Source organism: Scyliorhinus canicula, chromosome 12 (assembly GCF_902713615.1).
Source record: "Scyliorhinus canicula chromosome 12, sScyCan1.1, whole genome shotgun sequence".
NCBI lineage: Eukaryota > Metazoa > Chordata > Chondrichthyes > Carcharhiniformes > Scyliorhinidae > Scyliorhinus > Scyliorhinus canicula.
In genome coordinates, this window is record NC_052157.1 from 135,200,032 (window position 1) to 135,213,980 (window position 13,949).

The 13,949-nt window shown below is 47.6% G+C and overlaps 1 non-coding gene across 1 annotated transcript; it reads right to left on the reverse strand.

Annotated features, from left to right (window-relative positions):
- Positions 1-11,184: 11,184 nt before the first annotated feature.
- trnat-agu lies at positions 11,185-11,258 on the reverse strand. The gene has a single exon. It is a non-coding gene; the product is annotated as a tRNA-Thr (tRNA).
- Between the last annotated feature and the right edge of the window lie 2,691 nt (positions 11,259-13,949).

Below are 13,949 nucleotides of genomic sequence, written 5' to 3' on the forward strand. Positions count from 1 at the left end.
GCACCTGGAGTTTTGGTCCCCGTCTTTGAGGAGGGATGTAATTGCATTAGAGGCGGTTCAGAGAAAGTTCACAAGATTGATTCCAGAGATGAGGGGTTTGTCTTATGAACAGATATTGAGCAGTTTAGGCCCATATTCTCTCGAGCTTAGAAGAATGAGAGGAGATCTATTGAGGTACATAAGATGATAAAAGGTATTGACAAAGTAGACGTAGAGTGGATGCTTCCTCTTGTGGGGCGATCTAGAACAAAAGGTGATATTTTTAGGATAAGGGGTAGCAGATTTGAAATCGAGATGAGGAGAAATTACTTCTCTCAAAGGGCTGCGAATCTTTTCAATTTACTACCCAGAGTGTGGTGGCTGCCGGGACATTGAGGAAATTTAAGAAGGAGATGGACAGATCTTTAATTAGTAATGGGCTGAAGGGTTGTAGAGAATGAGCAGAAAAGTGGAGGAGCAGCCAAGATGAGATCAGCCATGATCGTACTGAATGACAGAGCGGGATCGAGGGGCTGAATTGCCTACTCCTGCTCCTAGTTATTGAGTTTTTACGGTCTGAGGGGGGTGATGGCGTAGTGATATTATCACTGGACTAGTAAACTTGCGTCACAGGGTAATGCTTTTGAGGCCTGGGTTTGAATCCCATGGTGAAATTTGAATTCAATAATAATTTGCAGTTAAGAGCCGGATGATGACCATAAAACCATTGTTAATTGTTGTTAAAATCCATCTGGTTCACTAATGTCCATTAGAGAAGTAAATCTGTCATCCTTACCTGGGCTGGCATTTTCCCCTAAAATTACAAAATGCCATTTTTTAACAAAAAATAATCATTGTGATTCCTGTTGGCCCTGGCGGTGCGATCCGGATCGCAATCTTTAGGCACTTTGAAGATGTTTCTTTCCCCATGGGAAAAGTGCCATACCTGAGGCATGAAGCACCTAATTCGTCAACCCTGGGGTGGGGGAAGGGGGGGGGGGGCATCTAAGCAATTCAATCAGGGAGGCAGGGTGGCACACTGGTAAGCACTGCTGCCTCACAGCACCAGAGACCCAGGTTTGATTCCAGCCTTGGGTGACTGTGTGGAGTTTGTACGTTCTCCCCGTGTCTGCATGGGTTTCCTCCAGGTGCTCAGGTCTCATCCCACAGTCCAAAAGTACACTGATTAGGTGGGGTCACGGGGTTACAGGGATAGGGAGGGGTAGTTGGCCTGGGTAGGTTGCTTTTTCGGAGAGTTGGTGCAGACTCAATGGGCCGAATAGCCTCCTCTGCACTGTAGGGATTCTTTGGACCCAGAGCCCGTTGCCCGTGAAGCAACAGCAAGCCAGTTCGTGCTCGTGAAGTGATCCGCACAACTCAATAGGCTCACGGCAAACTTTGAAAATCGATATAGTGGAAGACAGGAACACAGTTTTGGGGAGTGAAGGCTACAGTGGAGGGGGCAGAGTTGCATCAATTCTGCCTTCCCATCAGTGAAGGGGAGTCACAGGTTAAGAATTAATGCCATTCATTCATCAGGAAGCAATGGAATGTTCACAGCCATGCCAAGTCAATGAGTGGAGTTCAGAGACACATTGGTTCAATTATGTAATTCACAAGTTCTCACCCATCCCCCATCCCCACCCCCACAGGGCTCCAGACGTAACACCTGTGGAATGGAATGCTGCTCATCTCTATGTGTGTGTGCTGGAGTCCCAGGAGTAGGTAAGCATGAGGAACACCAATCTAAATTGCCATGATTTAGCTGTCCAACTTCTCCCATATCTCGCTGGGTCACACCTTTGCACTCAGCACACATTCCCCATTCGGTGTTCAGTATCTCTTTTCAGAGGGAAACAAAAAGTGAGAATGGATCCAAGTGGTCCAGGAGGTTTTTTGACAAATCCTCATTTGAAGCGGTAGATGAAGGAGAGAAAGGCGTCTGCATGTGCAGCAGGAGGCGCTCATGTGGGACAAAGTCAGGAGGGAGCATGGGCATCAACAGGAGGCTGAGGAGCAGAGAGCCAAGCTGTGGAGTCGACAGCCAACACCAATCTATCATCTATCATCCACATGTCTACTTTCTACAAATGAGTGAGCGGCGGTGCTGGGCAAGGTTCAAAATGTCCAGAGATCCGGTCCACAACATATACCGCATGATCTGAGAAGACCTGGCACCATGGGTTCAGGGGCTGGCCCTGCTAGTGGCCCTGAAGGTGACAGCAGAACTCAATTTTGTTTGCCTCTTTGTCATTCCAAGGGGCAACTACAGATCTGTGTGGCATTTCACAGTGAGCAACACATTGCTGCATTCAGGGACTGATCAATGAGTTTTACAGGAATGCTCATCATTATGTGAAGGCGAGTATAGCAAAGCTTGGAGATTCATGGACTTAACAGCAATCTCTGGGTTCCCTAGGGTGCAAGGAGCAATAGACTGCACCCATGTGGCTATACAGGCCCCTGGCAGCAACTACAAGGGCTTCCATTCCATAAACATGCAGTTGGTGTGCAACCAACAAAGCACATCTTACACAATTGTGCACGGTTCCCTGAAAATTGCCTCCACATGATCAGAGTTCAATTCCTGCCTCAGGTGACTGTGCGGAGTTTGTTCGTTCTCCCGTTCCTGCCTGGGTTTCCCAGGAGGCTCTGGTTTCTTCCACAATCTAAAGAAATGCTGGTTAGGTGGATTGGCCATGCTAAACTCCCCCTTGGTGTTCAGGAATGTGCAGGTTAGGTTATGGGCTTACGGGGATAGGGTGGGGTGGATGGGGAATGGACGTGGCTAGGGTGCTCTTTTGAAGAGTCGGTGCAGACTCAATGAGTCGACTGGCCTCCTTCTGCACTGTAGGAATTCTGTGGATTCTATGATCCTCAGTCACTCCCACGTGCCTGGGATTCCAAGGCCAGAACATCTGCAGGGACGGTTGTTGGGGGAATAAGGGCTACCCACCTAAACACTGGCTCTTGACTCCAGTGCGTTGACCTCAGATCCAGCCGAGGAAAGGTACAATGCTGCTCATGCCATCACACACTCCCACATAGAGCAGACCATTGGACTGCTGAAGATGTGATTCAGATGCCTGGACTGCACAGTTGGCTCCCTGCAGTATACACCAGAGAGGGTTTTCCACATCACTGCATTTGCTGTGCCCTTCACAATGTTGCAAAGCAGAGAGGTGAGGCCCTGCCAGAGGGTGAACTGGAGGTAGAGGAACCCCCTCAGTACATAGAACATAGAACATTACAGCGCAGTACGGGCCCTTCGGCCCTCGATGTTGCGCCGACCTGTGAAACTATCTGAAGCCGATCTGACCTACACTATTCCATTTTCATCCATATGTCTATCCAGTGACCACTTAAATGCCCTTAAAGTTGGCGAGTCTACTACTGTTGCAGGCAGGGCGTTCCACACCCCTACTACTCTCTGAGTAAAGAAACTGCCTCTGACATCTGTCCTATATCTACCAGCCCTCAATTTAAAGCTATGTCCCCTCGTGTTGGTCATCACCATCCGAGGAAAGAGACTCTCACTGTCCACCCTATCTAACCCTCTGACTATCTCATATGTCTCTATTAAGTCACCTCTCAGCCTTCTCCTCTCTAATGAAAACAACCTCAAGTCCCTGAGCCTTTCCTCGTAAGACCTTCCCTCCATACCAGGTAGATGTAGATGAGGTGGTGCAGGAAGCCCTGGTGGCTGCTGAGAGAGAACATGAGCACATTGTTGTCATGGAGGAGGGGAGGTATGTGCTGCATGCCTGCGATACACTAATAGTTGAAAGGTTTCAAGAGGAGTAAATATTTAAGTCTGATCCCCTCTAGCCCTCCAAAAAATTTTGTGACTTTCAAAGGAATGTCTGAACCATTGCTAATAGGGCAGGTCTTGCATTCACACTTGGGCCTTAAGTGCTCACGGTCGACTGGAAGCAGATTTTAGTTGTGGTCATTGGCATCACTGTCAACTTAAAGTGCTGCAAGCAAGGACAGCGATGTGAATCGAGTTTGGATGATTCCACGCCATTTAAAGATGCAAACACTGCCATAAAGGACATGCGGACCAGCGTAGGGCTCTCCTCCTCCTGAAGTGCATGCCTTGGTTTGGGACACTATCAGTTAGGGAACCCAGATGCACAGAGAGTCACATATCTGATGAGCCCTCCTCAGCCATTGCTATCCCTTGAGGACTAAGGATTGAGAACTCACCCCATCATACACTCTGAATAAAGAATGACACACATCTCCCTGAAAACACACAAGGGTCCGGGACCAAGTTGCACTGAGATTGACAAAAAATGAATTTTAATCTAAAAAGGGGACAATCTGAGTTTAAGAAATGTTGAACCTTGGAATGAGAGGATTGCAAAGATCTAAAGCAAAATGATTTAATCACATGACCCAGGGAATGGTTTTCAAAAGATGCCATTTATTCACAGTGATAGAGTACCCATGACCTTGAGGTGACATCAACATTTTTTAACTTTCCTAACCCTATCTTGCTGACAACCCCAGCAGGGACGGACGCAGCCTACTCACTGCTACGTAGCCTACTCACTACTCCAGCCTCATAAGGGTCTCGTGCTCAGAGGCAGAAGCGCCCTCGGCGGCTTGCGCTGCTGGAGTTGTTGCGAAGCAGGCAGTGGGAACTCTGAGCGGCTGCACATCCTTGGAACATCCCAAATGGAGGCCCCCGAGGTGTGCCGGCTGACGCACATCCTCCCTGTGGTGCCAGAGGGCCCCGGTGTGGCTCCTGAAGGAGATGGGTCACCTGAACATAGGTCAATGTGCCTTGTCCCCATGTATCTTACATCCTGATGGTGCCCACCAGTGTCTGTGGCCATGGGGTGCAGGGCCGAGCACAAATCGGGCAAGACCTGCTGGAGAAAGGTCTCCATGGTGGTTATCAACCTTCCCATGGTGACCTTGAGGCGCTCGCATGTCGGATACTTGTCATGAGGCAGAACATGGAAGGATTCCTCCATTGTGCACTTTACTCTGATGAGTGACTTTTGAATCTCTGCCCTAAGTTCCGCTGCCTCCCTTTTGACAGTTACTTCTCTTGCCTTGTGCATAGGTAGAGTTTGACAGTTCCCATCCCAGGACTCACCCAAGCAGCTTTACTTGCCTGAGCTACTGAACCATCAAGAGCATGAAAAGGGAGCCTGGTCTTGTGTTTGCCTGACACACACACAAACTCACAAAGGCACTCAACCCAAGCGGAACAGACATAATTGGTAGTGCGAAGATTTCTTCCTCTCCTCTCCCTGGCTCTTACTGCTGGCCCTATAATTGTAGATGTGATTCTAATTCATTTCACAGGCAGGAAACTACACAGAATCTCGACAAAAGCTTTCAGACAGGTTCCTTAGAAAATTGAATTGTTCGACAGACCAGATTCTCCACGTCGCGCGCCAGATTTCTGTTTCAGTCCCCCCCGCGGAAAGCTCCGTTTCGCCGGCCGGCCAATGGGGTTTCCCATTGTGGGGCAGTCCCATGCCGTCAGGAAATCCCCAGGCTGCCAGCAATATGGAGCATCCTGCTTGGCGGAGAATCCAGCCCCATGTTTCAATGGAAACAGCAGATTACTCTGCGGCTAAATGGAGAGGTATTGTTTAACGACAAAATGCAAAAGAAATGCATTTATTTGAATTGTTACATCTGAGTTCTGATTAACCAAGTGGCAGATGGCATCATGCTTTGCATATGTAATTCTGACTAATGAGGCTTGCTACAGTTTAAATGTGTTGACAGCTGTTTTGAACTCAAATAAAAGGTGTGAATTCTTGCTGTTCAATTGATTTGAAGATTAGTACTCATACCCTGTGTTACCAGATCTTGCCGGTTATCTTCCCTCCGTCACACTGAAACTAACAGAAACAAGTGAAACTGTCAAGGCATCACTAGCTTTGATTATCATCCATTTGTTAAGGCTGAATATTTACCTTGCGGTACATGGAGCTGATTTTGGCAAAAATTTCTGTAGGTCGAGTGAAATCAGGATGCATGGGGGTTAACTTCAATCTAGGGCGACACAGTAGCAGAGTGGTTAGCACTGTTGCTTCACAGCACCAGAGTCTCAGGTTCGATTCCTGGCTTGAGTCACTGTCTGTGCGGAGTCTGCATGTTCTCCCTGTGTCTGCGTGGGTTTCCTCCGGTTTCCTCCCACATGTCCCAAAAGATATGCTGTTAGGTAAATTGGACATTCAGAATTCTCCCTTAGTGCACCCGAACAGGCACCGGAGTGTGGCGACTAGGGGATTTACACAGTAACTTAATTGCAGTGTTAATGGAAGCCTACTTGTGACAATAATAAATATTATTATTAACCCTGATGAGATTAGATGGAATGGTGAGTACGTAGGTGGGCTGCAGAACTGGGGTTCCACCTGGCAAGTTAAATAAAGATTACCCCCATGCCTTTATACGATAATTCTATAAAAAAATCTCTGGAGATGCCTACATGTAATTGAATCTTCTATGATCTATAATGATCACAGTTAAGAGTTATTGGGTCACCTGTTGCCTTGCACAGAGAGAGACTGGGGTGAGTTCCTCTCGATGCATTGTCAGTATAGATATGGGGATCATGCCGCTTCATGTAATGGGAGCTTTATGTATGTAGCCACATCACAGGAATAATTGGAAGAACATGAGTCGGCATAATTTAGTTCCAATTTTAAAGTCACAGATTCTGTCCTTATTTTGGATATTCTCATTATATATTTTGATGTCCCTCATTATAATAGAAACTGTTGGTCATGTTAAAATTGCAACAGCCCGGTCTGCACAAACTTTCCCGGCCGTGACGCTGCTTTGCATCTCCTGTTGGGTATTTCGAGCCCAGCGTTTCCACCAAATCACAATAAAGGGAGGTTCTTTTCCGTTGCATTAGCTAATGTCTGGTAAGTTTCAAGGTGCAGTTTGAATGTTAGTAAATGGGTGAATGGATGAATGAGTGAATTGGTAGGGTGGGTAGGTGGGTGAGCTAAGTGGGTAGGGTGGGTAAAGTGGCAGGTGGGTGGGGTGGCAGGTGGGTGGGGTGGCAGGTAGGTGAGGTGGTGGGTGGGTGAACTAGTAGGTGCATGGGTGGGTAATGTGGCAGGTGGGTAGGCTGGGAGGTGGGTGTGGTGGCAGGTGGGTGATGTGGCAGGTGTGTCAGGTGACAATTGGATGAGCTGGCATGTGTGTAGGCTGATAGGTGGGTGAGCTTGCAGGTGGGTCGGGTGGCAGATGGGTGAGGTGGCAGGTGGTGAGCTGGCTGGTGCATGGTGGCAGGTGGATGAGCTGGCAGGTGGATGAGGTGACAAGTGGGTTAGGTGGCAGGTGGGTGAGGTGGTAGGTAGGTGAGGTGGTGGGTGTGTGAGCTAGTAGGTGACTAGGGTGGGTGAGGTGGCAGATCGATGAGCTGGCAGGTGGATGACGTGACAGGTGGGTGAGGCGACAGATGGGTGAGATGTCAGGTAGGTGAGGTGGTGGGTGTGTGAGCTAGTAGGTGACTAGGGTGGGTGAGGTGGCAGATCGATGAGCTGGCAGGTGGATGACGTGACAGGTGGGTGAGGCAATAGGTGGGTGAGATGTCAGGTGGGTGAGATAGCAGGTAGGTGAGGTGGTGGGTGTGTGAGCTAGTAGGTGGCTAGGGTGAGTGAGGTGGCAGGTCGATGAGCTGGCAGGTGGGTGAGATGGCAGGTAGGTGAGGTGGTGGGTGCAGGGTGGCAAAAAGTGAGGTAACAGGCGGGTGAGGTGGTAGATGGGTGAGGTCTGGATGAGTAGTCCGGTCAGACTGGGGAACAGTTGTCGTGGGATGTAGTCAGTGGTTGGGAAGGGATAAATGGTTAGGTTGGGAGCGGGGTAGGGGTAGATGGGATTTAGGGATGGGGTGCAGTTCCCGGGAGTTAGATGAGGATTTAACCTGTATTTAGTGCAGGTTTTGAGTCAATTATTTATTCATTCAGTTACGTACCACAGAATTGGCTGAAGCCTCTGTAACCCAGAGTCGGAGATATTTGCAGAGGGTGCCATGGAACAAGGGAATTGCCATCAGGAGCTCAAATTTCTGAGGCAATGGAGGTCAGTATGTCAGGATTTCCACGGGGTTTAACATACATCTTCAGTCAGGCGCCTGCTCTCCAATGATCTGGACACCAGATGATCTGGGTCAACGTTGTAGGCCTGAGGCCCGTAGCCACGAATTTTTACAATTTTGGATTTTTGCATTATTTTTATACTTTGCGCTTGCTTTTAAGACGATATTAAATATTCAAAGTTATTTTGTATGAAATCTTTGTGGGTGCGATTTAACTCAAAAAAGGTCCGTTTTGGGCAGGATTTGCTTGCAGTGCTGGGGGAATGACCCCGCTACTGAACGATACTCTGTTTCGTCTCTGACCCTGGTGGGGAATGTCCCCAGAGGCTGTACTTTAGCATAATTTTGTGCATTTGGAGCTTCGGTGAACGGAACTGGCGCCTTGATCTCTCGACACCCCTACACAACCCCGCACACCCCAAAGCCTCAGCTGACCTGTTGGGAGGGTCCTCGGCCCCCCCCCGCACCCTATCACATACTGGCAGCGCACCCCCAGACCCAATCTCTGGTGTGGGCAAAATGCCAACTTGGCACCTTGGCACTGCCAGTCTGGCCCCTGGCAGTGCCCCTGTACGTTTGGCAGTGCCACCTGGGCACCCTGGTAGTGCCAGACTGGCATCTGTGTTGTGCTGCCAGGGTGCCAGGCTGGCAATGCCAAGGTACCCAGGTGGCACATGGCCAGAAGCTGACCACCCGGGGATATCTGATTGCCATGGAGACCCTCCAAATACCATTTTGCCTGGTCCACAGCTGGGGTCTCCTCGACGAGGCCAAAAAATGCCGGGTGTTGGTTAAATCTGGCGGCTTTTAAGATCTTTTAACTATGCGAGTATGGGTCCTGCCCATTGTTACATCTTGCGAGGCAGAATGACCATCGGGAAACCCGGGAGAGACCTCTCCCAGGATCGATCGGCTGCATCCCGTCCCGATTCCGACAGGATGTGGCCAGTAAATCGCGGCCATTCATTTAAACCTAGATGTGATTGTGCTTGGATTATTGATCAATTATATAATTAGTAATATTGTCAACTGTAGATTTGGACACTTTGCGCAAAGGTTTTTCTTGCATTTCATTTGCACAGTTGCTGTTTTGATTGAATAGTACCCCCCCCCCCCCCAACATTGGTTTATAAAAAAGGAACTGTTCTTCCCATATTGACCCCACCTCCTAAATCTGTGCATATCTTTCACAGAACTCCATGTTTGAATCTCTCCAATCAGGTTTCATCTCTCACTACAGTACAAAAAACACTCTCAACCAAAGTCACAAATGGAATCCTGTGTGACAAAGGTAAACTATTCCTCCTCATTCTTCTCAATCTGTCTGCAGCTTTTTCATGGTTGACCACACCACCCTCCTCCAATGCCTCCTTATCACTGTCAAGTTGGGTGGGACTGCATGAACCAAGTTTGATTCTTACCCATTTAATTGTAGCCAGAGTCTCAGCTGCAATGGCTTCTCTTGGTCCTGCCCCATTAAATATGGTACACCACAAGGACCTATCTTTCACCTCGTCTTGCTTCCCACCTACATGCAGTCCCTCAGCAACATCATCTGAAAATACACTTGCATCTGTCTTCACCTGTATACGGATGACACACTGCTCTTCCTTACAACCCTCACTCAACCTCTCCGCTATCTAGGAGTAACCAGACTGTATCTCCGGCATCCAATATTGAATGAGAAGTTTCCTCCAACTAAAAACTGAGACGGGTAAAGCCATTGGCTTCATCTTCAACTCCTTTCCCTAGCTAATGATCCCACCCCTCTTCCTGAGAAGTGTCTGATGTTGCAACCTTGGTGTCATTTTTGACACTGGGATAAGCTTCTGACACTTGCGCTGTCAGCTCACCTGAAACCCTCGTCCATGTGTTTGTTTCCTCTATGCTTGGCTCTTCCAGGCTGGCCTCCCATTTTCTGCCCTCTGTAAACTTGAGGCCATCTATAACTCTGCTGCCTTGAGGCCATCTATAACTCTACAAGCAGAAACTCAAGCGGGAGAATCCAGCTAAGAAGGTCATGCATTGCTGGTCCGAGGAAACAGAAGAGCTCCTATGTGACTGCTTAGAGACAGTGGACTGGTTCATATTCAAGAACTCAGCGACCAACTTAAATGAGTATGCCATCACCGTCACAGACCTCATTAGCAAATGTGTAGACAACTGCGTGCCAAAGAAAGTAGTACTATTGTCTTTAGTCTATATGACTCCCATTACAGAGATGAGGTGACACCAGATTCTAAGCCAATGGAAAAGGTAAATTTGGGCTATTTCCAAATAATGGAGGGGGAATAATGAGAATGAGGGGCAAACGTTGGAAAACATAATCTTTGTTGTCAAGTGTTAAAATGGCTTCTGGAGAATTAATATTCTGGACACAGTTGAACATCACTTTTGAGACAGAATGGAGAATAGATATCTATGCTGGAAATGTTCAAGGACTCTCCGATACTTGAGGAATGAGGGACTTTTAGGTTGTCTTTACTACTTTGTGTTAAGTATATGTAAAATCTTGCTTAATAAATACTGCTTGGTTCATTAAACTATCTGTTCATACTCTGTTAGGTCGAGGACAACTGACGATTCTAGTGTTAGATAGATAGAACAGTACAGCACAGAACAGGCCCTTCGGCCCTCGATGTTGTGCCGAGCAATGATCACCCTACTCAAACCCACGTAACCCGTATACCCGTAACCCAACAATCCCCCCATTAACCTTACACTACGGGCAATTTAGCATGGCCAATCCACCTAACCCGCACATCTTTGGACTGTGGGAGGAAACCGGAGCACCCGGAGGAAACCCACGCACACACAGGGAGGACGTGCAGACTCCACACAGACAGTGACCCAGCCGGGAATCGAACCTGGGACCCTGGAGCTGTGAAGCATTGATGCTAACCACCATGCTACCGTGAGGCCCCATAAATATAATCTTACAGCATTTTAACATTCATCACGAATATCTCTTGATGCCTGAGGAACGAACAATTTTCCTCAGCAAGTTCATTATATCAGAGGTTTGCGACTTGACAACAGAGTAAATTGGACGATACCTTCCCCGCTTCGCCCCACGAGTTGCTGTGTGGAATTACATTAAAAATGCCCGAGTGTGGAGAAGGCACCGCTGAGATTCGAACTCAGGATCTCCTGTTTACTAGACAGGCGCTTTAACCAACTAAGCCACGGCACCAACTGTTAGAAATTAAAAATTCAGAACTCAGTTTTTAATTAGAACGGTTTTATACTTGAAATTCTTAGATCTTACTCTCAACCTTCTTTTTCACTGTAATCTGCTTCAACTCTACAACCCTTTGAAATATCTGTATTCCTCCTAATCCAGCTTGCTGTAGATACCACAATTCCCCAGGCTTTCAAATGTCCAAAGGTCTAGCAGTAGAGAGGAGACGTATTACGCAGGAAATGGTAGCGTGGTGGTATTGGCACTCAGATAGTAAGCCAGAGAGTCAGAGAATTGATGTGGGGTGTAGCGAGCTCCCTCTTTTTAACTCCACTCGCTGGCTTATTTTGGGTTTGGTTCTCCGTTACCCAAACCCCACCAATGCCCGAGTGATTCTCTCTCTCGCCGGTGGAACAATGGCCACCTTGCGCCTACTTCACTAGAGTAGCGCCCCCCTCCCAAGAGAGAGAAAAGGAAACGGCTGCCTATCCACTACCTGGCAGCCTTTCCTAAGTGGACGGGTTCGAATCGCCCAGAGTACCCTTGGTTGTCCACTCCGGAATTATGGTAAGGGATATTTAAATTGTGACCCGACCAGAGATAACTGATGAGAAAATGAAAGAGCAAGATGGACTCCAATCGAGTTCAAATCATATATCTTTTATTAAACACCAAGATTAAACCTCATCAACACCAGAAAACAACATATAGGTATCTTATACTCTATAACTATGACTATGGGAATAAAAACTAAATGGACACAACGTAAATTCTAACTTTAAACAGTATTAGCAATGTACTGCACTATGAAAGGTTCACGTACCCACCCTTCCCACAAAGCCTCAACTGCTATGTTACCCTCGGGAACTTCACGAATTACTAGGAAATACTCACAATCCTGGATTATAAATAACTCAGTTGAGTCGACCTTGACCTTCTGGGCTGGCTGCGTGCTGTAAAAACTGCTATCTGTAACTCGGTTCAGGAGAGTCCGAAGAGAAAGAGAGTTGCCATGCGGGTCCCAAGAGAAAAGAGAGCGAATGGCTGCCAAGCCACACTTTTTAAAAGTTCAGATTTCAAAAGGTCCCGTCAGCTCCGCCCCCACCGGCAATTGCACCAACAATGGTCCTGGATTGCTATCAGCCTCAGTGATAGCACAGTCTATTGAAATCACAAACGGCTGAGACTGCCCTGTGCAGTATGAATGGGCCCCATCGATGTTCCTAATCACTTTACCGGGGCTTACAGATTGCTTTCCCATCATGGAGATGGGTTTCTCCTTACTGCTGGATAGCCCCATTATCGTGTCTATTGCATCTTATCCAGGTCCATTGTGGTTGGTATCGATCTTCCAATCTTGATGCGGGTCTGGTCTGGTGATGTCATCTGCTCCCTTTGTGTTTCAGTTAATCTAATCAGCAGCCTGTCTGGGCTCTGACCATTTGTGAATTCGACTGGGGGCTGAGCCTGCTGGGAGAAACAGCCAGTTTCTGCAGCCAAACGTGGCCACTTCTACCATTTAAAATGGCCAATGTGCGTTTTACAGTCCTTATAGGTGTTGGTGTTGCCCGAAAAACTTACAGGGGACCCAGGTTCAAACCATCCCATGACAGATGGTGTAATTTGAATTCAATAAAAAGTTTGGAATTGAAAGTCTAATGATGACTGTAAATTGTCTGTTGTAAAAACTCATCAGCTTTGCTACGATCCTTTAGGGAAGGAAATCTGTGGCAGCACGGTGGCGCAGTGGGTTAGCACTGTGGCCTCACGGCGCTGAGGTCCCAGGTTCGATCCCGGCTCTGGGTCACTGTCCGTGTGGAGTTTGCACATTCTCCCCGTGTTTGCGTGGGTTTCGCCCCCACAACCCAAAAAAACGTGCCAGCTAGGTGGATTGGCCACTCTAAATTGCCCCTTAATTGGAAAAATGATTGGGTACACTAAAATTTTAAAAAAAAAAAAAAAAGGGAAGGAAATCTGCAGCCCTTACTTGGTCTGGCATGACCACAGATCCAGAGCAATATGGTTGACTTTTAACTGGCCTCTGAAATGTCCGAGCACACTGTCCAGTTGTATTAACACTATCCGGACCACCGATTTCAACTTTATTTCTGAAATTCTAAAAAGACATATAAATAAAATATATATGTCATCAAAGACTTGTAACAGCATACACTGTGAAAGAACTATTGTGAAGTGAATGTGGTGGCCATTTTGTTCACAGAGAAGTGACACAAACACCCATACAGACCTGCTGAACCTCTCCAGTATCCTCTGTTCTTGTTTCAGATTCCAGCATCTGCAGTATTTTGCTTAATTTGGTGTTTCACTGCTATTTTTCTTCCCAGAACATCTTCCTTACAGAAATACTGCTCTTCTCTCCAACGGGATTTCCATTTGCCTCTTTTACCATGTTCTCCCCCCTTTCAGTTCTGCTGATAAGTCTTTAGACTCGAAAGGTTAACTCTGTGTTTCTCCTGATGTATGTTGCAAGACATGCTGGTCTTTTCCCTGCACCTTCTGGGCGGGATTCTCCCACCTGAAGGCAGTGTTGATGCTGTCATAAAAACTGGAGAGTTTAACGATGGCATCATCGGATCGCTATGTGTAGCGATCCTTTGCCCTACAGGAGGCCAGCATGGCACTGGGGCAACCCACGCCGCTCCAGCTGCTGAAACCGGCGTCAAATGGGCGCACAGGTCTGCG